The 25,329-nt window shown below is 45.4% G+C and overlaps 1 pseudogene; it reads left to right on the top strand.

The window, feature by feature from the left end:
- LOC147114913 (uncharacterized) overlaps positions 1-25,329 on the top strand; it is a 94,726-nt pseudogene that overhangs the window by 777 nt on the left and 68,620 nt on the right.

Below are 25,329 nucleotides of genomic sequence, written 5' to 3'. Positions count from 1 at the left end.
TTCTGGAGGCTTCCTGACTCGGTCCGGATGACGCCTCGGTGGTGTAGTAGTTTCTGGTGGTGTAGTAGGTTCTTTTGGCAAGGCTGATTCGGCTTGAATGCCAGTGTCGGGTTCATCTGGTTCCAGTATCACCGGATCGGAGGTAGATACTATGGGTATCTCTACTTCATCATTAGGCGTATAGAGTTGTGGTGTAGGTTGTCCCTTTTCGGATGACTCTATGATCTGGTCAGCATGGCACCTTATTATGCTTTCTCCAATGTCCACGGTATACATCAGCGGTCCTAGTCGTGTGCAAATAGTTCCAGGCTGCCATTTCTCGGTACAGTAGTCCCGGGCCAAAACTTGTTGACCTATCTGGAAGGTTCTAGTTGGTCTTTCATTCATGCCTTGAAATTGCCGGTTCTCCACGTCCCTTCTGATGTATGGCTCGATCAAATCCAGCCGGCATCTTAGGCTTCTATTGAAGAACATCATGGCGGGAGTTTGGTTTGTAACCACATGTGTTGCATTCCTGTATGCAAAGAAGAAGTTATCTACCTTATGCTGAAGTTTTATGTCTTCATTACCCATGGCCTTTATGGCCTTCTTGAAGGTCTGGACAAACCTTTCAGCCAATCCATTGGTGGCGGGATGGTATGGGGTGGACGTGTAGTGCTTAACCCCATTGTTTTTTAAGACCTTCCTGAATTCTTCGGACATAAATTGCGGTCCATTATCAGAACAGATCTGTTCAGGCAGCCCATTCCTGGCAAATATGGTCCTTAATACTGTGATTTTTTTTCCGTGGTGGTGGAGGACATCTTTATTACCTCCAGCCACTTGGAGTGTGCATCAACTGCGATTAAGAACATTGAGTCCCTAAATGGACCAGCAAAGTCGACATGTACCCTTTGCCATGGAGATGAGGGCCACTCCCATGGATGTAGAGGGGCTTGTGGTGGGGCGTTTTGGACCTTCTGGCATCCTAGGCAGCTCTTGGTCATTTCTTCGATGTCTCCATCGATACCTGGCCACCACACAAATGCTCTGGCTAGGTTCTTCATTTTCACTCCACCCAGATGCCCCTCGTGAAGCTCCTTTAGCACTTTATCCTGGAGTTTGGGTGGAATCACCACTCTGGATCCACACATCAAGGTTCCTCGGCACGCTGACAGCTGTTCTCTTCCTTGCGAGAATGCTGGCAACAGTGGTTCGCCATGTGCTGGCCATCCCTTCACCGTTAAATCGTAGACTCGTGAGAGAGTCGGGTCATTTCTCGTTTCCTTTTCAATGGCAGAATTTGTTACTGGTAGACATTCCACTATGGTTGAGTGGAACATCTCCACTGGGTCTACGGTAGGTGCCTCTTCTACCGTTGGCAACGGTAGGCGCGATAAACCGTCAGCATTCCCATGCTGTTTTGATCCTTTGTATTCTATGTCATATTGGTGTGCCCCTAGGAAAAGGGACCACCTCTGTAGCCTTTGCGCTGTCATAATGGCAACACCCTTTTTAGGGTTGAATATGGAGACGAGGGGTTGATGGTCAGTCAACAAGGTAAATTTTTGTCCGTGTAGGTAATGGTTGAATTTCTTCACTCCCCATACCAGGCTGAGTGCGTCCCTGTCGATCTGGGCATAGTTATGCTCAGCTGAGTTCAATGAGCGTGACGCAAAAGCTATCAGCCGTTCTGAGCCATCAGGGAATCTATGTGATAATACCGCTCCTACGCTGTAAGGGGATGCATCGCACGCCAGTCTGATTGGCAGTGATGGGTTGTAATGAGCCAAAACTTCCTTGGACGTGATCAAGCCTTTACATTTATGGAAGGCACGTTTACAGTCCTCGCTGCATTCCCAAATTACTCCCGTTTGTAGCAGTTCATTAAGAGGGTGCAGAACAGTTGACAAGTTCGGTAAAAATTTATGGTAGTAATTTATCAATCCCAGGAACGACCTTAATTGTGAGACATTTTCAGGTGCTGGTGCTTTTATGACCGCTTCAATTTTCTCAGGGGACTTATGCAACCCTTCTTCATTAATTATGTGGCCACAATATGATATTTGTTTCTGGAAAAATTTGCACTTGGGGCGGTTTGCTCGTAGGCCCCGTTCTCTCAGCCTAGTGAGTAACTTCTCCAAATTGGCAAGGTGTTCGTTGTCATTTTCTCCTGTTACAAGGATGTCGTCTAGGTAGCATTGAGTCCCAGGAATCCCTTGCAGGACTTGTTCCATAGCTCTTTGCCAGATAGCTGGAGCTGATGCTATTCCGAAAACCAGTCGATTGTACTGGTACAGGCCTTTGTGTGTGTTTATTGTGAGATACTTTTTAGAGGCCTCCTCAACCTCCATCTGTAGATATGCCTGTGCCAAGTCAATTTTTGTGAAACATTTCCCTCCGGATAGTGAGGCAAAAATATCTTCTATCCTCGGAAGAGGATACTGTACCATGTGAAGGACTGGGTTTACAGTCACCTTGAAGTCCCCACAGATGCGAATTTTTCTCTGTTCTTCAGATTTATCATTATTTAACGTTTTCTTCATGACCGGGACGATGGGTGTGGCCCACTCGCTCCAATCTATCTTGAATAGCACGCCTGTCTTTTCCAAATTCTCCAGCTCTGCCTCGACTGCTGGACGAATTGCGTATGGCACCGGCCTTGCCTTAAAAAACTTGGGAATTGCCGCATCTTCCACTTTTATTGAGGCGGTGATGCCTTTCAAGGTTCCTAGTTCCTGTTGGAACACTTCTTTGGCGTTGGCCAAGATGTCTTTTAATCGTTCAGGTATGATGTCATCATCATTTTTTTTCTTACTGGTCACCGTCAGTGCCTGAATGGAGTGCCAGTCCAAACGTATCTTCCTGATCCATTCACATCCCAACAGCGGTGGACCACCATCTTGCAGAACGTATAAATACAACTTCTGTATTTCCTTGCCGTTGTATACAACAGGCACCTTTATTTTCCCTTTAGGCTTTACTTTCTGCCCCGTATATGTTTTCAAGATAATGGATGTGTCTTTCAAAGGTATATGCGGAAATAGCCGCTCGTAATCCCGTCTACTTATGACGGTCAGAGCTGATCCTGTATCTAGCTCCATTTTAACTGGGGACCCCGCTATCGTGAGGGTAACCCAAATGGTCTGGTAATCTTCTTTGGCAATTACATTATGTAATTTGAGAGAGCTTAGTCTCTTGTTTCCGGAGTCGCTATCGCTCTTCTGGTCTTCGGAGCTACTGTCCGTCATCATTTGTACCTTTCTGTACTTTTCTTTATTGATTTTTTTTCTGTCAGTGGATTTTTTGTTTCCAGATCGGCATACACGTGTAATGTGTCCCATCTTTCCGCATTGCCTGCATGCTTTGTCCTTGTACCAGCAGTCCCTCTGGTCATGGGTGGATCTGCCGCAGCGATAACATCTCTCGAAACCCGTGTCATTTCATGGGTGCCGAAGTCCTGTGGCTTTTGCTGTATCTTTGCAGCTCCTCTTGCTGCTGCTTCGTATGATACAGCCACACTGAAAGCCTTGTCCAGTGTCAAATCTTTCTCAGAAAGTAGCTTTTTTTGTGTTCCTTCACTTAGGAGACCGCAGACGAATTTGTCTCGTAGAGAATCTGCCAGTCCTGTCCCGAATTGGCAGTGTAGGGTACCAACAATCTCCTTAAAATTCTTGTCCATCGGTTTGGCTGGAGTGATTAAGTTTTGTAACAGCCCTTATGTCCTTGCGCCCATTAGCTTTAGAAGTACCGATGCCTTTTTATCATCTTTTATTTCATTCGCTGTGCAATATTTCTCCACTCTTTCCACATATGTGGTCCAATCCTCTATATCATTATCAAAAGCATCAATATTGCCAGCCTTAGGCATCCTGGGTAAAAAATGGCACTTCCTGCGCTTTTCTTTCTTTCCTGCAGAAAAGATATGGCGCTTCCCGCGCTTTCCCGCCGCTGCTGCTGCTGACAACACTGTTTTCCGCGTTTTTATTGTATTTATTTATTTATTTATTTATTTTATTTACAGGTGGAGACTCGTTCCCGCCGGACTCTCTGGGACTTTTCCCCCCCCTCTGCTAGGTCCGAACGCCGACCTGCTTTGCAGCGCCGGCCGTCTCCCGAGTGCTTCCCCCTGTCTGTTTCTGCTTGCCTCCGCCTTCGCTGCTTGGCCTCGCTGCAGAGCCAGCCGATGGAGCCCCAGCCCGCCCAGGAAGGATTATTGCAGTACTTGCCACCAGCTCGGCTAGCTGGTGAAACCACAGCTTTTTTTTTCTTGCTTTTCTTCGACTTTGGATGTCTGAGGAATCGATGTCCCTGAGGTGCTGCCGAATTGCAGGTAAGTCCGTTTCCAATTCGTCGCCACTGTTGTATCCGTGTGTTAATAGAGACACGGAAGGCAGGAGTAGGTTTCACAGATGTTTACTGAACAAAGTCTGGAGGTGAACTAACAGATACAAGACAATATATAGGCTTATATAGCCCGAGTGGACATTACCGGCATTACAGTACACAGGGGGCTCTTAAAGGCACATACACCACAACACTCACTGACACACGTCCCTTTCCCTTGCAGGCAAAGGTGGCTCATAACCACTGGGAGCAGCAACAGACAGGTGGAGGGGAAGCCCGACTGCAGAAACTCACGGAGCTGGAAACGTAGAAACATAGAAGATAGGAGCAGGAGTAGGCCATTCGGCCCTTTGAGCCTGCTTCGCCATTCAATGAGATCATGGCTGATCATCCAAATTCAGTACCCTGTCCCTGCCTTCTCCCCATATCCCTTGATCCCTTTAGCCTCAAGAAACATATCCAACTCTCTCTTGAATATATTTAATGAACTGGCCTCCACCGCCCTCTGTGGCAGAGAATTCCACAGGTTCACCACTCTCTGGGTGAAGAAATTCCTCCTCATTTCTGTCCTAAATGGCTTACCCCTTATCCTTTCACTATGACCCCTGGTTCTGGACTCCCCGGCCATCAGAGACATCCTTTCTGCATCTAGTCTGTCCAGACCTGAGAGAATTTTATAGGTTTCGATGAGATCCCCTCTCAATCTTCTAAACTCCAGCGAGTATAAGCCCAATCGACACAATCTCTTCTCGTACGTCATTCCTGCCATCCCAGGTATCAGCCTGGTGAATCTTCGCTGCACTCCCTCCATGGCAAGAACGTCCTTCCTCAGGTAAGGTGACCAAAACTGCACACAATACTCAAGGTGTGGTCTCACCAAGGCCCTGTACAACTGCAGCAAGACATCCTTGTTCCTGTACTCGAACCCTCTTGCTACGAAGGCCAACATACCATTTGCCTTCTTAACCGCCTGCTGCACCTGCATGCTTACCTTCAGCGACTGGTGCACAATAACACCCAGGTCTCTTTGCACTTCCCCTTCTCCCAATCTATTGCCATTCAAATAATAATCTGCCTTCCTGTTTTTGCCACCAAAGTGGATAACCTCACATTTATCCACATTATAGTGCATTTGCCATGTTTCTGCCCAATCACCCAACCTGTCCAAATCGTACTGGAGTTTCACGACATCCTCCTCACAGCTTACCCTCCCACCCAGCTTTGTGTCGTCTGCAAATTTGGAGATATTACATCCAATTCCCTCGTCCAGATCATTAATATATATTGTGAACAGCTGGGGTCCAAGGACCGATCCTTGCGGTACCCCACTAGTCACTGCCTGCCACTCGGAAAACGACCCGTTTATTCCAACTCTTTGCCTTCTGTCCGCCAACCAGTTCTCTATCCAAGTCAATACCTTGCCCCCAATCCCTTGTGCCTTAATTTTGCACGCTAATCTTTTATGTGGGACCTTATTGAAAGCCTTCTGAAAGTCCAAATACACCACATCCACTGGTTCTCCCTTATCTATTTTACCAGTTACATCCTCAAAAAATTCCAGTAGATTAGTCAAGCATGATTTACGTTTTGTAAATCCATGTTGACTTTGTCCGATCCTGTCACTGCTTTCCAAGTGCTCTGCTATTATATCTTTCATAATAGACTCTAGCATTTTCCCCACTACCGATGTCAGGCATACCGGTCTATAATTCCCCGCTTTTTCTCTACCACCTTTTTTGAATAGTGGGGTAACATTAGCTACCCTCCAATCCATGGGTACTGTTCCAGAGTCTATCGAGTTCTGGAAGATGACCAGCAATGCATCTACTATCTCTAGGGCCACTTCCTTAAGTACCCTGGGATGTAGACATAAGAACATAAGAACATAAGAAATAGGAGCAGGAGTAGGCCAATCGGCCCCTCGAGCCTGCTCCGCCATTCAATAAGATCATGGCTGATCTGATCCTAACCGCCAATCCACTATCACAGAACCATCTCCTGAATCTAACAGAATTAGACACACGAAATAGGAGCAGGATCAGGCTACACGGCCCCTGGGCCCGCTCCGCTACCCACAGGGCCATGACCGATCCGAACCTAGACTCATGTCCAAATTCCTGCCCGCTCCCCATAACCCTTAATTCCCTTTACTTCTAGGAAACTGTCTATTTCTGTTTTAAATTTATGTAATGATGTAGCTTCTACAGCTTTTTGGGGCAGCATATTCCATGGACCTACCACCCTCTGAGTGAAGTAGTTCCTCCTCATCTCAGTTTTGAAAGAGCAGCCCCTTATTCTAAGACTATGCCCCCTAGTTCTAGTTTCACCCATCATCGGGAACATCCTCCCCGCATCCACCCGATCCAACCCCTTCACAATCTTATATGTTTCAATAAGATCGCCTCTCATTCTTCTGAACTCCAATGAGTAGAGGCCCAATCTACTCAACCTCTCCTCATAGGTCCATCCCCTCATCCCCGGGATTAACCGAGTGAACCTTCTTTGTACTGACTCGAGAGCAAGTATGTCCTTTCTTAAGTATGGACACCAAAATTGTACGCAGTATTCCAGGTGCGGTCTCACCAATATCTTGTACAACTGAAGCAATACCTCCCTATTTTTATATTCTATCCCCCTAGCAATGAAAGCCAACATTCCATTGGCCTTCTTAATCACTTGCTGCACCTGCATACTAACCTTTTGAGTTTCATGCACCAGGACCCCCAGATCCCTTTGTAATTCAGTACTTTCCAGTTTCTTGCCATTAAGATAATAACTTGCTCTACGATTTTTCCTGCCAAAGTGCATAACCTCACACTTTCCAGTATTGTATTCCATCTGCCAAATCTCTGCCCACTTACTTAGCCTGTCTATGTCCCCTTGCAGGTTTTTTATGTCCTCCTCACTCACTACGTTCCCTCCCATCTTAGTATCATCTGCAAACTTTGATATGTTACACTCGGTCCCCTCCTCCAAATCGTTAATATAGATTGTAAAGAGTTGGGGACCCAGCACTGACCCCTGCGGAACACCACTAGTTACTGATTGCCAGTCTGAGAATGAACCATTTATCCCAACTCTCTGCCTTCTGTTAGATAGCCAATCCTCTATCCATGCCAGAATATTACCCCCAATCCCGTGATTTTTTATCTTAAGCAATAATCTTCTGTGTGGCACCTTGTCAAATGCCTTTTGGAAGTCTAAATACACTACATCCACTGGTTCCCCTTTATCCACCCTATATGTTACTTCCTCAAAGAACTCCAGCAAATTTGTCAAACATGACTTCCCCTTCATAAAACCATGCTGACTTTGTCCTATTAAATTATGATTATCCAAATGTCCTGTTACTGTCTCCTTAATAATGGACTCCAAAATTTTACCCACCACAGATGTTAGGCTAACCGGTCTATAGTTTCCAGCCTTCTGTCTATTGCCCTTTTTAAATAAGGGTGTTACATTAGCAGTTTTCCAGTCTGCCGGGACCTTTGCCGAGTCCAGTGAGTTTTGGAAAATTATTACCAATGCATCCACAATCCCTACCGCCACTTCCCTCAAGACCCTAGGATGTAAGCCATCGGGTCCAGGTGATTTATCCGCCTTGAGTCCCATTATTTTACCGAGTACCACTTCCTTAGTGATTTTGATCGTGTTTAGCTCCTCCCCCCTATAGCCCCCTGTTTGTCCAGTGTTGGGATATTCTTAGTGTCTTCTACTGTAAAGACTGATACAAAATATTCATTCAGTATTTTTGCCATCTCCATATTTCCCACCATTAATTTTCTGGTCTCATCCTCTAAGGGACCAACATTTACTTTAGCCACCCTTTTTCTTTTTATATAACTATAAAAACTCTTACTATCTGTTTTTATATTTTTTGCTAATTTACTTTCATAATCTATCTTCCCTTTCTTAATCAATCTTTTTGTTATTTTTTGCTGTCTTTTAAAGTTTTCCCAATCCTCTATCCTCCCACTAGATTTGGCTACCTTATATGCCCTTGTTTTTAGTCGAATACTATCCTTAATTTCGTTACTTAGCCATGGATCAGGCCCTGGGGATTTATCGGCCTTCAGTCCCATCAATTTTCCTAACACCATTTCCCTACAGATACTGATTTCTTTCAGTTCCTCTCTTTCATCAGACCCTATGTTCCCCGGCATCTCTGGGAGGTTATTTGTGTCCTCCTTTTGAAGACAGAACCAAAGTATGTATTTAGTTGGCCTGCCATTTCCTTGTTTCCCATTATAAATTCCCCTGATTCTTACTGTAAGGGACCTACGCTTGACTTCACCAATCTTTTTCTCTTCACATATCTATAAAAGCTTTTACAGTCAGTTTTTATGTTCCCTGTTAGCTTACTCTCATATTCTATTTTCCCTTTCTTAATTAATCCCTTTGTCCTCCTTTGTTGACTCCTAAACTGCTCCCAATCCTCAGAATTATTGCTTTTGCTAGCCAATTTATATGTCCTCTCCTTGGATCTTATGCTATCCCTAATTTCCCTTGTTAGCCATGGTTGAGTCACCTTTTTTGTTTTATTTTTATGCCAAACTGGGATGAACAAATTCTGTAGTTCATCCATTCGGTCTTTGAATGTTTGCCATTGCCTATCCACCGTCAACCCTTTGAGTGCCATTCCCCAATCAATCCTACCCAACTCGCTCCTCAGACCATCGTAGTTTCCATTATTTAAATTCAGGACCCTAGTGTGGTAAACCACTGTTGTTGTTGTTGTTGTTGTTGTTGTTACACACTGTTGTACCTATGCGTGCCTCAACATGTCTCGGCTGGCTCCACCCACACAGGCCCAGGTATAAAGGTGATTGACCTGCAGCCCCCTGCTTCTTGGAACCCAGTCAACCACGAGAGGCATGCTCTGTTCTTTGCTATTAAAAGCCTTTAGTTACTCTCTTAACTCTCAGTCTTTTATGAGTAATTGATAGCGCATCAATTTTATTAGCAAAAACAAAATGTCAACATTTGCTGAACAGCAGGCTGCTGCACCAAACGCTGAACAGCAGGCTGCTGCACCAAACGCTGAGCAACAGGAACTGCTGCGAGCCCTCAGACCAACATGCCTGGACCTAGACCCCCAAGAAGCGGGTTCGGCTACCAAATTCGCGCATTGGCTGCGTTGCTTCGAGGCCTACCTGCAAGCCTCAACTGTGACCCTGGACAAAAACAAGTTGGAAATCCTGGCCTCAAAGGTGAGCCACCAAGTTTATACAATAATCCAGGACGCGACGACCTACGCGGCGGCTATCGGTCTGCTAAAAGGGCAATACGCACGCCCGGTAAATACGGTCTATGCCCGGCACCTCTTAAGATCCCGCAGACAGCAGAGGCCTGTGCAGCCTTCACTCTCATAAAAGGAGATATTGCGAAGGCCACAATGCACGCAGTGGATGAGTCCATCCCTTTCCAAGTGGAGAGCGACGCATCCGACTTTGCCCTAGCTGCAACCCTTAACCAGGCAAGGAGGCCCAGGCCATTGTGGAAGCTGTGCGACATTGGAGGCATTACCTGGCCGGAAAACGATTTACCCTGCTCACTGACCAGCGTTCAGTAGCTTTTATGTTTAATAATAAGCAGAGGGGCAAAATCAAGAATGACAAGATCTTGAGGTGGAGAATCGAACTCTCCACCTACAATTACGATATCTTGTACCGGCCCGGGAAACTCAATGAGCCCCCAGATGCCCTATCACATGGTACATGCGCCAACGCGCAGGTCGATAGACTGAAGACCCTCCACAATGACCTCTGCCACCCGGGGGTCACCAGGTTTTTTCACTTCATCAAATCCCGTAACCTGCCCTACTCCATCGAGGAGGTCAGGACCATGACCAGGAACTGCCAAATCTGTGCCGAGTGCAAACCGCATTTTTATAGGCCAGACAGAGCAAGCCTGATCAAAGCCACGCGCCCCTTTGAACGGCTGAGCGTCGATTTTAAAGGGCCCCTCCCCTCCTCCGACCGCAATGTGTACTTCCTCAACATAATTGATGAGTACTCCCGTTTCCCGTTTGCCATCCCTTGCTCAGACATGACCAGTACCACGGTCATTAAATGTCTGAATGACCTCTTTGCCTTGTTCGGTTTCCCTAGCTATATTCATAGCGACAGGGGCTCATCCTTTATGAGCGACGAACTCCGGCAGTACCTGCTCTCGAGAGGTATCGCTACAAGCAGGACCACCAGCTACAACCCCCGGGGGAATGGCCAGGTGGAAAGGGAGAATGCGACGGTCTGGAAGGCAGTCCTTTTAAACTTGAAATCTAAGGGCCTTCCGACCTCTCGCTGGCAGGAAGTCCTCCCTGCGGCGCTCCATTCCATTCGGTCACTGCTCTGTACAGCCACCAATGCTACCCCTCATGAGAGAATGTTCTCCTTCCCCAGGAAGTCCACATCGGGGTTCTCGTTACCGACATGGCTGACTTCTCCAGGACCCGTCCTACTGCGGAAGCACGTGAGGTCCCATAAGACTGACCCCCTGGTCGAGAGGGTGAGCCTCCTCCATGCCAACCCTCAGTATGCTTACGTGGTGTACCCGGACGGGCAGGAGAACACAGTCTCCATACGAGACCTCGCACCTTCGGGTGCTCCCGAAACACCCCCCTCGCCATCCACCACTACCCACGCCTACCCCCAGTATGCTTACGTAGCGTACCCGGACGGGCGGGAGGACACAGCCCCCACACGAGATCTCGCACCTTTGGGTGCCCCTGAAACACTACCATTGCCATCCACCACTACCCACAACCCAACCCCGCTAGACGGCATGCCGCAGCCCCAGGACCCGTCATTGACCACCCAACCACTCAATGAGACGCCAGACTCAACATTGGATGCTGCACCATCACCGCCGCTACCACGACGATCAGGACGGCATACAAGGCCACCTGATAGACTTACTTACACAAACCTTTAGTACACTTCACCCCACCGGACTCAATTTTAAACAAGGGGTGAATGTGGTAAACCACTGTTGTTGTTGTTGTTGTTGTTGTTGTTACACACTGTTGTACCTATGCATGCCTCAACATGTCTCGGCTGGCTCCACCCACACAGGCCCAGGTATAAAGGTGATTGACCTGCAGCCCCCTGCTTCTTGGAACCCAGTCAACCACGAGAGGCATGCTCTGTTCTTTGCTAATAAAAGCCTTTAGTTACTCTCTTAACTCTCAGTCTTTTATGAGTAATTGATAGTGCATCACCTAGTCTCTGAGTCAAATACTTAATTCTCCATCTTAATGAAGAATTCGATCATATTATGATCACTCCGACCCAAGGGGCCTCGTACAACAAGATTGCTAATTAATCCTTTCTCGTTACATAATACCCAGTCTAAGACGGCCTGATCTCTGGTTGGTTACTCGACATATTGGTCCAGGAAGCCATCCCGTAAACACTCCAGGAATTCCTCCTCCACAGTATTGTTACTAATTTGGTTGGCCCAATCTATATGTAGATTAAAGTCACCCATGATGACTGCTGTGCCCTTATTGCACGCTTCTTTAATTTCTCTTTTAATGCCATCCCCAACCTTCGCCTTACTGTTTGGAGGTCTATATACCACTCCCACTAATGTTTTTTCCCCTTGGTATTTCTCAATTCTACCCATACAGATTCCACATCATCAGAGCTAATATCCTTCATTACAATTGTATTAATCCCTTCTTTAACCAGTAATGCTACCCCACTTCCCTTTCCTTTTTGTCTATCTTTCCTGAATATCGAATACCCCTGGATGTTGAGTTCCCAATCTTGGCCATCCTTGAGCTACGTTTCCGTAATCCCAACCAAATCATATTTGTTTACCTCTATTTGCGCAGCCAATTCATCCACCTTATTACAAATGCTCCTCGCAGTTCTGGATATCATTGGAGGGGCAGTCACAGAGTCCGTGGCAAAGAAGTTGAAAGTATTGCTAATGATGACAGTATGCTCATACCTAATCCTTCTTCTCACATCCTACGTGCCCCCTCATCCCACAATTTCATCTCACTTACAAGCTACTGATGGTGTATGCATGGACATCTTGCTTCCCCCTCACCACTCCCCCCCCTCCGCCCCCATCACAACCTGACCCATATGTCTTTCTGCTTTCAGATACCCAACAACTCCAACCTGGTCAGCCAGTCCCCAAAGTGGTGGAGGATGGCAGTGAAGGAGGGGAAGAAGGCACACTGGGCTGAATCTTTAGCTTTCTGTCGGGTTGGGAGCGGGGGTGGGGGCCGTGTAGCGAGCCGCTATCCTGGACATTCTATCAGCGCGCTCTGCAGTGCCTTTTAAATAAACCACTGCAATTGAATCAGTCATGCGACTTTCCTGGCCAATTAACTGGAGCAGGCCTGATGATGTCACGGATGACTCGACTTCATCTCCACTATTTTAAGGAGCATTGCACAGATGACAGTTGAAGGTTGGTGGAGGTGCTGCAGAGGTTGGTGGGGGAGACAGTGGTTGGCGTGAGAGTAAGCTAGTTGTTTGATGATAAAGGTTTAAAGATTTGTAAACAAAAATGCAGACTCAGTGGCAAAAGGCTGTCCCCAAATTCAGTGATGCCCCTTTGGAAATCCTGCAGGGAGGTCCTCTTCCCTGGTGATGGGAGGAAGAGGCCAATGGCAGAGACAAATAGGGTATGGCTGGCGATCACTGAAGAAGTGAGCAGGAGGAGTGTGGTCAGCAGGTCCTGGATACAGAGCAGGAAGAGATTTAATGACCTCATGAAGTCAGGAAAGGTGAGTACAATGCCACATTCAACTACATCCTGATGTGCGTGTCATCTCACTCTGCCCATCACTCTGCCTTCCCAAGCCTACTCCTGCACATCAATCCTCACACCAACCTCCTTGCAGGTGCACCCATCCCTCACTGTCTATGCACCTACTCGTATCCCCATCTGACTACCCACCACTGACATGCTCCCTCATCCTAATGCAATCATAGAAATTAACGCCACAGAAGGAGGCCATTTGGCAATGTCACTCCACTCCCTCATAGTCACCCTCTACAGATGTAGACCATCCATCCCTTACACTCATTCCATGATTCTTACTCAAAGGTCTCTTGTTTCCCTCCTGTGCTCTCTTCTCCTGCAAGAACACCAGGGAGAGGCAGAGAACCGGAGGTGGCCCTCCAATTACCACACCATTGATAGCAGCAGAGGAAGAGGTGCTGGACATGAGTAGAGTTGCGGAGCTGCTGACAGTGGGAGATGGAGAGAGGGGGACCTCCCAGAAACCTGGTGACAAAATTGAATATCATAAAGCCACATGGCATACAACAGTCACTCATGGTAACTTGGTGTCAATGGCTAGTGAAATATGTTCATGTGCATAATGGTAACTAAAAACATTCTTATCGTAACCATTCTAATTCATGTCTTCACTCTCCCACAGGTCCATCAAATGCCCTCCCCCCTCATTGTCCAGCCGGAGGAGAAAGACAACTCCTCTGAGGAAACTGCAGTCTCTGAGGGTGCACCATCAGCAGACCCAAGCGTACCCAGAACCAGCACATATACACACACGTTGATGGGTCCAGTGAGAGAGGAAGTAGTGTTGTCACCTAGTGCCTCACAGATCACAAGTGAGCAAGAGTAGATAGTGGAGACAGGGACAGTAGTGGAGAGTCTGCGCCGGAGGGCGCAGGACGCTCCAAGCTCTGCTCAGCTGGACACAGATGCTGAATCTCGGGGGATGTCGAATAAGAGGATGATTCTGGACGAGCAGCAAAAAATGTGTGAGGCTCTGGTAGCTTTTCCCATGATGTGTGTGATTGTAGGGAGAATGGAGGAATCTATCTCCAACATGAGCAGCACCATGTCGCAGGCGATGGCTACGATGTGCTCTTCCATGGAAAGGGTGGCCACCTGCATGGAGCATCAAATGCGCCAGTCGAACGAGAACATGCTTGCTGTGAACAACAGATTGCAGACGCTCACTGACCTCAGCTCGAAGAGGGATACAAACCTAGACTTGGGTGTTCATCACCCCACTGATGTGCAGCAAGGTGCTCTCCAGCTCCTTGCTAGCAGGGAAGTGTGGGTGGCCCATGAGAGGGATGATGATGAGAGGGGACATGGAAGTGGGGGCTTTGCTCAAAATGCTCCTAGTTCTCCCCGTTACCTCTACCTCAGTCAGAGCCCCACATGCTGCTTCGGATCCTGATTGCCGAGTCTACCCCTGCACAAGTGCAGGAGGAGCAGTCTTTGGTGGTACCCTCACAGATTCCAAAACCCAGAGGACGTCCGCCAAAAGTGTCTTGTCAGTCAGAGTAGGGAAGTGAACAGCCTGCCTTTACCTCTGCTGAAGCCACAGTGGGTGCAAGCCGTAGAAGTAGGAAAAGAAAAATGACAATTGTAGGTGCACAAGGGTATACAGCAGGGTGTGTTCCAAAATGTGAGATGGTTAAGCTTCAGTTGTATTTATGAGCCACATAAATTTATTTATTTGAACCACTGACAGCTGCTGCCCATGCTGAGGTGGTGTCGTATACAGCTGGGCCTGCTAGGCCCAGAGCTGCTTGAGGTCGTCCTGCAAGTGTCTTCCTCTGAAGGTCAGCAGCCTTCCACCATGCTGCAGCTGGTAGCACTTCGTAGGAGCACTAGAGTAGGGAAAGCAACATGAAATCAGACCCCAAGGGAATGTATAAGGCTGAATAGTTGATTGTTGTTTTGATTTGATAAATTTATAAATTATGTTTGGAATGTTTGTTTTGTGGTGGCTTTCATTTCAGCCAGGAGGATGCTGTGATGTTCCGTGACAGAGGGATGGTAAGATGGGGAATTGGTGAGCAACAGGGATCTGGAGTTTGATTTATTGGAACCGGAGTCCGATGAAGGGTGCACGGACAGCCCGTCTGGAACAGGATTGTGCTGCCTGCCTGCCTCCTCCCCCTCCTCCTGAGGTGGTCCCGGAACCCATGGTGGCAAGGGCTGCACTTTCATGATGACTGACGTAATAAAACTCACTACACACTTGGTTTGAGCATAAAGCAAGGCTTTAATCAACTTGTTTCAAAACATGGCGGTCTAGTTGTACTTCACTAGTTCCTGTCTTACAAAATGTCCCTGGGCAAGCTGGGCCCACGCCCCCGAGTATTTATACTCCTTGGATGGCACCACCAGCTGGCTGTCCAGTGTTGTTTCATGAGTAGTTTCTTTATGATGATGAGATTTATAACAATGACCAACTGGTGGAACATGTAGCAGATCACCACAAAATGGGACACCCGCTCTGGCATGTACTGGAGGGCTCCTCCCGAGCAGCCAATGCATGCTCCTCCTGCTTCTGTGTTCAGATAGAAGACAATGAAGTCCCTTCTCATTGAGTACAGAGCTTTTGTAACCTCCCAGATGCAGCGATGGATGGTGAACTGGGAGATGTTAGCTATGTCTCTTGCTCCAGATGGGAAGGATCAAAGTGGCAAAGAATTGAGGGCCACAGTGACCTTGTGGGCCACTGGGAGAGCCGTTGTCATCCTGCTCTGAGGCTGCAGGTCTGGTTGCAGGAGGTGGCAGAGTTCTGTGACCACCTCCTTGCTGAAGCGGAGCCTCCTAATACACTGCTCCTCATTTAGGTGCTGGTAGGAAAAGTGCTCCCTGAATACCCTAGGTGGGTAATGCCTCCTGCTGAGAGCCCTCCTGCCCCTCCTCCTCTTCCCTCTGCGAGCATCTTGTCCTCTTTGCTGCCTCCCCTCCATCTCCCTGTCATACTCGAGCACGAGGGGGACTGTAAGTAGAGTCCCCATGACTGGGAGCAAATAGTGAGAGCAAAACTCTTTAAATGAGAAGCAAGGCGTTCTCCACTTGCAGCAACACTCCGCCACCTCAACAACTTTAAACAACTCTAGAAAGCTCCAAACAGTTGCACAAACTTACACAGAGCCAGTTGAAATTAAAAAGCAAGTTGTTGATAATCCCTTTAAATAGAGCGGGTGGGTTGTCCATCCTGCTGCTGAACACATGGTCAGCTGGTCGTGATTAGGAGAGGGCATTAAATGGAACGACGACATCCAAAATGACAGATCGTGCATCAAATCAGCATTGCACACTCATTGACGTCACGATCTGTCTCATTTTGTCTTCTGCAGCAAGTGCAGACAACGGCAGCACTGCCGACCTGCCCAAAATGGTGGCCACTGCGGGACCTGTTGGGTGGAAGCCAGGCATCCGCCACTTTTTCTTCCAAACCATGCTTAATGGCCAGTGCTATAGGCTCCAAATGCGCAGCCACTGTTTGAAATGTTTTGTCATAATTAGACTTGGAACAGTACAGAGTGTAACAACTTTGAAATAATTGTCAAATAAATAGTGTATTAAGCCACTAATCCACATATAAAATCTTCCTGCCATACATCTCTGGAAGCAGTGAAACATACATTACATTAATGAGAGAATCTGGCATCAAAACACATATTCAAATAAATACAAAAGATCCTCAGTGAACCCAAAGACTACCTTGCCAGGTATCAACAACTATGTTTGATATTTCATGTGCAGATTGTGATGGAAATACATTAACAAAACAATAGAGGAGCACACTAATCAACATAAGGTGGAACTCTGAAGGAAGCCATTTATGACTTGTCTGGAAATATCAAACAAAGGAAATCATCAACACATTTATGAGATTGCTACACATAGCAACTAGAGATTATATAAACATATACATACACACATATATATATATTATATATATATATAACATACACATACATCCAACAATGGAAATACTTTTGGAAAAATTGCAAAGTTAACCAATAAAAAGCCAGCAAAATCATGAACTGAGCAACAAATTAACCCAAAGGAAGAGAGCAAAGATTTATCAGAATGTTGTTGAAAATGGATCAATTTCTCATTGATGAATATAAAAGGATGCAGGGAAAAGCAATTCAAATAGATAGCTCCAGCTGAAGAACTAGCAATGGGCCAAACAGCCTCCTTTCATGCTGTACGTTCTGTAGACAGGACATTGGCAAGCTGAGGTATCAATTAGTCAGTCAAGAAATTAAGTCAATTTTTAAGAATTCAGTAATGCTTTGGGAAGTATATGAATAAGTCCAGTATTTAGAATTTTACTACTATAAAGGAATAGCCATATTTCAGAAAAGTACACCATCCTATGAACAGAATTCAGATTTTATTAAAACATGACAAACTGGGGTTAAAAGTCTAAAAGCCTCAACGACACAAGCTGTAAACAGAAATACAGGCTTCTGAGATAAGATGAGTTGTTGACACAAAGCTGTAAACACCATACAAGCTTTTGAAATGGGAATTTGTTGTTAATACTAAAACAATGGCCCTATTGAAGAAGCAAAGGGTTGCTTCCAGAAAGTCTGCAGTTTGGGAGAAACACAATACCATTACCCAGTTTAAACTAACACTTTGAACAGAAACTCAGAACATTAAAGAACCATGGCCTAGAAATTCAGTATAGCCACTTTTGGGGCGGTAAAGTCGGGCGGCCGCTAAAGTTTGCGCCCGGCGCAAAGTCGAGCCCCCTTCGCCGATATTCAGTTGCATCGCCCTAAGAGGTTGCTGCTGCGCTAAAACAGGCGATGCACGACTATCATTAGGCGCTAAGCCGGCAGCCCGGGGCGCTAACACCGGAAGTTGGGCGCAGGGCAGGTGCGGCGAGCTGCTGATTGCCGGCAGACACTCTGGCTCCGGTGAGCTCTTAAAGGGGGAGGGTGGATTTGTTTTTTTGAAAGGCCGAGACTAGTGTATATGTGTTTTTGGGGAGGGCTTCTCTCCATCAGTTTGTTATGTGGTACCGGTCTTCTCCTCCTCCTCCTCCTCCTCCATCTACTCACAAAGAAGGAGTGTTGCAAAACGGCTGCCTTTTCTACTGCAGGAGTGCCCTTTAATTTGCGCTCCCCGCGGCCCGCCTCGGCTGTGTACCGTTCCACTTCACAGTCGTTCGGGCCGCCAGATGCACAATGGGGCGGCGCGAGTGAAGTTCCGGTTCTGGGCGCACAAAGGGCGTTGCACGACGAAATGACGTCATGATCTGCGCGTGCAGATGAGCGCGCGCAATGACTTTGCGCCGGCGCTAAATGTCTACTGAAGTTGGGGCGAGGCGCAGATCGCGCTGCGCCCGGGCGCTAAGCGCCTAGCGCCCGAGATCTACTCCTCCTAAGGCGCTAACGGCTGGCGCAGCCAACTGAATTTCTAGGCCCATATGCCTTCATAAATATCACATCAAATGAAAGACAGGAGACATAATTCTTAATACAACCAATTGAAGTAGCTAAGAAATGCATAGAACACCCTAGTTGAAGTGTTCATTTACATGTTGTAAAAGATACCAACAGAAGACTTTGTAAATATGATATCAATAGATGCACCAAGCAATCACATTGTGTTTGTATTGAACTTGGAACAGTTAGGAGACATGCCGTCTGCTTATAACCAGCTGAGGTGATTTAAGAATTGAATAGAGAACTTCGTAAGAATGGCATCAAATATATACATCTGTCATAACCATTTTTTATGATAAAGTTTTGAACACCTAATGGTAGAGACAGAAGTCTGCAAGTTAACAGATGAATTGACTGTAAGAGTAGAAAGAAGTCAACAGAAATATGACTAGAGATAATTAGCTTACATCAGCAGAAAACTTCAAAGGATATACCACTGAGAAAGGGTATAAAATATGGAACTTTCAGATAGGAAGTCAGAAGTTGCTGAAAGGGGCAAATCGATTCTCTCACTCTTCAGAGGCAGGCTCTGTAAGTTTTTAACTCTTTGCGTCTCGGGGATCAAAAGGATACTTTTATTTTGATTTTGGTGGATATCCTGGATTAGAAATAAGTAAGAAATGTAAAAATGTAACGAAGTTAAGATTTGAGAATAAGGATCTCTGAGAATAAGAATTGTAAGCTATTTGTATTTTGAACTGTTAAAGTTGCGATTGACTCACCAGCTGTTAAATACATGTCGGTTCTTTAATAAATCTATATATTTTTAGAATTGTCTCACAGAGTACTTCTGTATCAAACTCGTGAACTCAATCTCTGTACACTCTTTGGTGAGAATTTACAGAATTCTGGGGGAGTATTCCGGACCCTCATAATACCCGGAAAGTTACAGTCTAGTTAAACTTATTAAAAGTGCTATCTGGAGGATGGTAACATCTTCAAGTCATTCCTTTCCTTTAGGGAGAGATAGCCTGGACCTTTAGACCCAATTAAGCATCTTATAGGATTCGGCTATCTCTAACTTTAGTTGAAGGTGAACATCTGGGAAATACGCCTGATGTGGGGTAGCCCGAAAAGGGCTAGGGCTAGTAATTATCCCTTCACTACAACTATTGAAATTTTAAGACAGCAGGACCTGAAATAATCATTCTTTAAAAATCATTTTAGGAGCTATATTAAAATCTTAGACTGTACCTGAGGAACGGAGCAAAACAATTGATATCTTGATATTAAAAGAAGTAAGGCATGAACTGAAAATTGTAGACCAGTTAATCTAACATTGGTAATGGAGAAATTGCTCTTCAGAACATTTTAATAGATGTTATTGATCATTTAAAGCACAGTCAGGAGTGGTCAGCATATAAATTAGCAAACAAAGAATATCCAGAGGATATAATGTACCTGTATTTTCAAAATACATTTGATAAAAGTTTGCTTGTGAGAATTTTAATGAAGATTATGTTTCATGAAATTAATTGCTAATTAATTAGTTGAATTGAATAGACTCTCATTTAAAATCAAATTAACAATAAAAGTAGAAGTGACTATCTGCAGCGAGTAAGTTGCAGAGTTCTCCTGTGGCATGTTCTGTTTTTCTCGTACTTAACATATTCACAATTGATGTGGAGGAAGGTACTTCTAGAAAATAGAATTTCCTGTTTAATCCTAGCTATACCCTGTATAGTCAGGTGGCTAGTGTAAGGATAACTGATAACATTCAAAGAGATCTGGATAAATTAAACAAATGGACTAAGGAATGGCAGAACTGTAAAATAATACAGACATACAAGAAATATGAAATACGTATACACCAGTGAAAAAATGCCCACTAGCTCAGGTGAAAATGTAAGGTATTTGATTATAACCTGCAATATGTTGGGGATCAAATTGGTCTTTGCCAGTAGCGTAAAATGGGCTCCTAGCCAATCGGCAGCCGTTTTACACCATGCCCGATTGACTTCCATGGAAAAGAAAATTGGTCACAGTGTAAAACAGACTGCCCATTCATTATAGCCCCATTTGATGCTACTGCCATGAACAATTTCACCTCCCCGCCCCCCTGCCCCCACCCCCACCGGCTGTTACAATAACTCTTTAAAGCCTATGTGTGAATATAGTAAGTCAACATTTAGATTATTGTGGCAGTTAATGCCATGTTGATTACCTTTTTAAAAAAGAGTTGAATAAATATCTGTCTAAGAATGTATTGAAGATTGTAAGGATAAGCATAGATGAACAAATGGAGCATAATGGTTCATGTGCTGACAGGACCATGGAAATGTCATCTGTGGAATATAATAAGCCAGGTTTGAATAATGTAGGTTGTCATGTGAGATTGATATCCTGGAGTTTTGCTAAATTATTTTAGAGAGTCCGGGAGAAATTTCACAGAGCTTTATCTTGTTGGATGTTTTACCTGTGGTTAGTCAGCTCCCTCAGGAGGTTGAATACATTGGGTACAGTTCACAATACAATACAGTTCACAATTGTACATGTCCTGTGAAAGATATGGGTCTGATCTGCTGAAAATCTTTTTTATTCCATATTTTCTTCTATTCTTACCAAAGAAAGTTTAAAGTCAGAATGCAAAGAAGCTCCTTATTATATTTTAAATGCTTATATTTTGAGACCAAAATGTTAAACTGAACTGGAGCTATAGAGCAAAGCGCTTTTACACTGCAGAGCTGTTTAGATGTAGAATAAGTCATCACTTATGTCTTAAACCACTGTCAGCCCTGCACAGTGGTAGCCCTCTTGCCTCTGAGTAGTGAAGGTTGTGGGTTCAAGTCTCACTCTAGGAATTGAGCACCTAATCTAGGCTGACACTTCAGTCCAATACTGAGGGAGTACTGCAATGTCGGAGGTGCTGCCTTTTGGATGAGACCCTATCTGCCTGCTCAGGTTGATGTAAAAGTTCCTGTGTTACAATTCAAACAACACCAGGGGAGTTCTTGATGCCCTACATTTATCCCTTAAACAGTACCATGAAAAATACATGAACTGGATATTTATGTCATTGCTGTTTGTGGGACTTTGATGTATATAAATTGGCTGCTGCGTTTGATGTCAAAATAACAGTGACTACATTTCAAAAGTAATGAATTTGCTGTAACACACTCTCAGATGCCTGAAGATGTTAAAGGTGCTATATAAATACAAGTTCTTTCTTTTGTCTAGCCAACCCCAAAAGTTTCTGCTCCCATCCAAGAGTGAAAGGGTTGGTAGAGTAATAAGATCCAGGTTGGATCCAGCATATACTATGACAAACCATTGCATAAATAATTGCCCATAAGTAGGAATGGAGAAGCAAATAAGTCGTCATCATTGCAGGTCCATGTCAGTTATGTAGATCCTTTTGCGTATGGGAAATTTCATACTCAATGGCTTACCAGCAAGCATTTTGTTTTTACCATGTGGTAACTGAAAACTGCATTTTATAAACAGTTTAATACTGTCTCCAATTTAGTTTAATTTGAACTATTGTAAATGTGGAAGGCACTTTAGTCTCCTATACCTTTGTTACGGGGGTTTCACCCTTCTGAATGACTTTAGCTTTCATTTTGAAAATCTCATAAGGCAATAATGTTCAAAATGATGGGCAGGTACTGTAATTTTTCATAAAATCAGGTTAATATTCTAATTGGCATTTTGCCAGTCCAAATATTAGCAAGCATATACATACATGTTATCAATGCTGACATGGTCTTACAACTATTTCATCAATAGGTAATACATTCTCTGCTTCATTTACTTTCAGATCTGGCAGCGCTAAGCACTTTATACTTACAATGCAATGAATTAAGGAGTGAAAAAAAAGAAATGCGCTTTGACTATTTAAAATATACACTATTTTGACAGCAATAATTTAGTTACTTCTGGCAACTGCATGCACACAATTGGTCCATGCCCCACACCTGAATAAATTATCCCAGTAAGAAAGCAATGAATAACAAAAATATATTAATAGTCTCTACTCCACACAATTAGTATGGTTAGTATTGCATCGGAGTTGTTCACCCATAATATCCAAAGCACTTCACAGAAAGAAATGGATGTCAAGCATGTTTGAAGTGGTAGGTTTTGAAGTGTCTTTTGAAGGTGGCATGAGATGAACTCAAGCAGTTAGGCAGATAAAGTGCTATTCCCAGAGGGATACCTAGGGCTGGATTTTCATTGAGGAGTCGGGTTGGAGGCGGGACTACAACTTTCATTGTTGTAGTCCCGCCTCCATCGAGTTCTAGCCAACCCACGCGATTTTGACTTGATTGACCTTGTTGAGCCCGCCCAGTGGGCTCAGCAGGACAATTAAGGGCCACCCGGCAACTGGTGACGTCACAGATTGAAATTTCATCTGTCAAGACCCTTTGACAGATGAAATATCAGCGATTCACAGCTGTTTGAAGCTGTCAAACACTGACAATCTGTACTCCAAGTTAATTCCTTCCTGTCAGGATGATTTAGAGATCTCCCCAGAACAGAAAGCTGAATGCTGCAATTTTTGACACGAGATGAGGGACTCCCAAGACCTGAAGGAAGGAAGGCTGTAAAACTTCTTTAAACACTTTACACACACCAAACACACTTACCTTTGCACTCATGCACCCATCACTCACCTGATCACCAGACATCTTGACCCTTCCAAGCCCTTCATCCCAACGGTCCGCCTCCTCTAACTTGGCGTGGTTTGGAGCCATCGGGAATCCCACACTTCAACCTTAAAAATAGGGATTAGGCTAAAAACTGCCTGTTAACTACCTGCAGTTAATTGGCAGTAATCCCCTTCCCGCCTCAGGGAGGCGGGTCCCAGTGCGGGGCGGGTACTGTTAGATCCGTGGTTCAGTGGATAAAGAATTACATGGATGCTGGACATAAACAAACAACAGGTCTTTACTGGAGGAGGGTCATCTCTAGACTGGGGTACAGAGGCATGCGCACAGCTTATATACCGGTGTGGTTACTGCCGGTACTACAGTATACAGGAGCTGTAAAAAGTAGTTCTGACTTAAAGCACATACACTACAATTCCTCCCTTTTTAGATTAATAATACCCCCTTAATATTCAAATAACAATTACATTTTTACATGTACATTCAATATCAAAAAGTCCATTTATAGATTCAGTCTTTGGGGCGGCTTCCTGACCCTTTCGGGGTAGCGCCTTTCCGGAGGTTCTTGTTCTTGGTGCAGAGGCGACTCTGACCCCTTTTCATCGGGTAGTTCATCGGGTTCCACTGCTACTGGGTCTGAAGTAGATGCTACCGGTATGTCGGGTTCATCCCCAGGTACTCGAGACATGGGGTTGACGCCTTCCTGTGACGCTAAGATCTGATCGACGTGGCGTCTCACAATGTTCTCCCCGACATCCACTCTATACATTAATGGCCCCTGCCTTGTACATATTGTTCCGGGTTGCCACTTCTCTGCTCGATAGCCATGGGCCAAGAATGGTTGCCCTACATTGAAGCTCCTTGTCGGCTTCTTGTTGATGTGCTGGAATTGTTTGTCCTCAACATTTCTTCGCACATTTGGTCTGAGCAAGTCCAGACGAGATCTCAACCTTCGGTTAAAGAACATCATGGCCAGGGTCTGGTTGGTAACTGCATGTGTCGCGTTTCGATAGGCTAATAAGAAATTGTCCATCTTATGCTGTAGTGGAATTTCCTCATCGCACATGGCCTTTATCGCCTTCTTAAAGGTTTGTACGAACCTCTCAGCCAATCCATTGGTGGCTGGATGACACGGGGCGGATGTGTAATGCCTTACCCCATTCCTTTTCATGACTTTTTGGAACTCGTCGGACACAAACTGTGGTCCATTATCAGAGCAGATCTGCTCTGGCAAACCGTTTCTGGCAAATATGGTCCGTAGGACTGCAATCGTTTTCTTTGTAGTGGTTGAAGACATCTTTATCACCTCAGGCCACTTTGAATGAGCATCCACTGCTATTAAGAACATTGAGTCCTTGAATGGAGCAGCGAAATCAATGTGCACCCGTTGCCATGGAGAGGAGGGCCACTCCCATGGGTGTAGAGGGGCATGTGGTGGTGCATTTTGGACCTTCTGGCATCCTAAGCAGCTCTTAGTTAGGTCTTCGATTTGTTGATCGATTCCCAGCCACCACACATAAGCCCTAGAAAGGCTTTTCATTTTCACTCCCCCCAGATGACCTTCATGTAGCTACTTTAGCGCTCTCTCCCTTAACTTGGGTGGAATCACCACTCTGGATCCACACATCACTGTCCCCTGGCATACTGACAGCTGTTCTCTTCTGGATGAGAATGCTGGCAACAGTGAGTCGCCATGTGTTGGCCATCCCCTCACCGTCAATTCATATACCCGTGACAGCGTCGGATCATTGTGGGTCTCCTTCTCTATATCCGCGTTTCTTACTGGCAATCATTTAATTATCGACGAATAAAATATCTCGATAGGGTCCACTGCTGGTGCTTCCTCCACCGTAGGCAGTGGCAGGCGCGATAGCCCATCAGCGTTCCCATGCTGTCTCGTGCCTTTATATTCTATTTCATATTGATTCGCCCCTAGAAACAGGGACCATCTTTGTAACCGCTGTGCAGTCATTACTGGCACGCCCTTCTTAGGATTAAAGATGGAGACAAGTGATTGGTGGTTAGTCAGCAAGGTGAACTTCTGCCCATGCAGGTAATGGTTGAATTGTTTTACTCCCCATACTAGGCTGAGGGCCTCCCTGTCAATCTGGGCATAGTTGCGCTCGGCTGAGGTTAGTGACCAAGACGCAAAGGCCACTGGCCTCTCCAACCCGTCTGGGAAT

Source organism: Somniosus microcephalus, chromosome 7, assembly GCF_052327205.1.
Source record: "Somniosus microcephalus isolate GS21.2 chromosome 7, FLI_Smic_1.0, whole genome shotgun sequence".
NCBI classification, from domain to species: Eukaryota; Metazoa; Chordata; class Chondrichthyes; order Squaliformes; family Somniosidae; genus Somniosus; species Somniosus microcephalus.
This window is presented reverse-complemented; position numbering and strand designations above follow the sequence as displayed.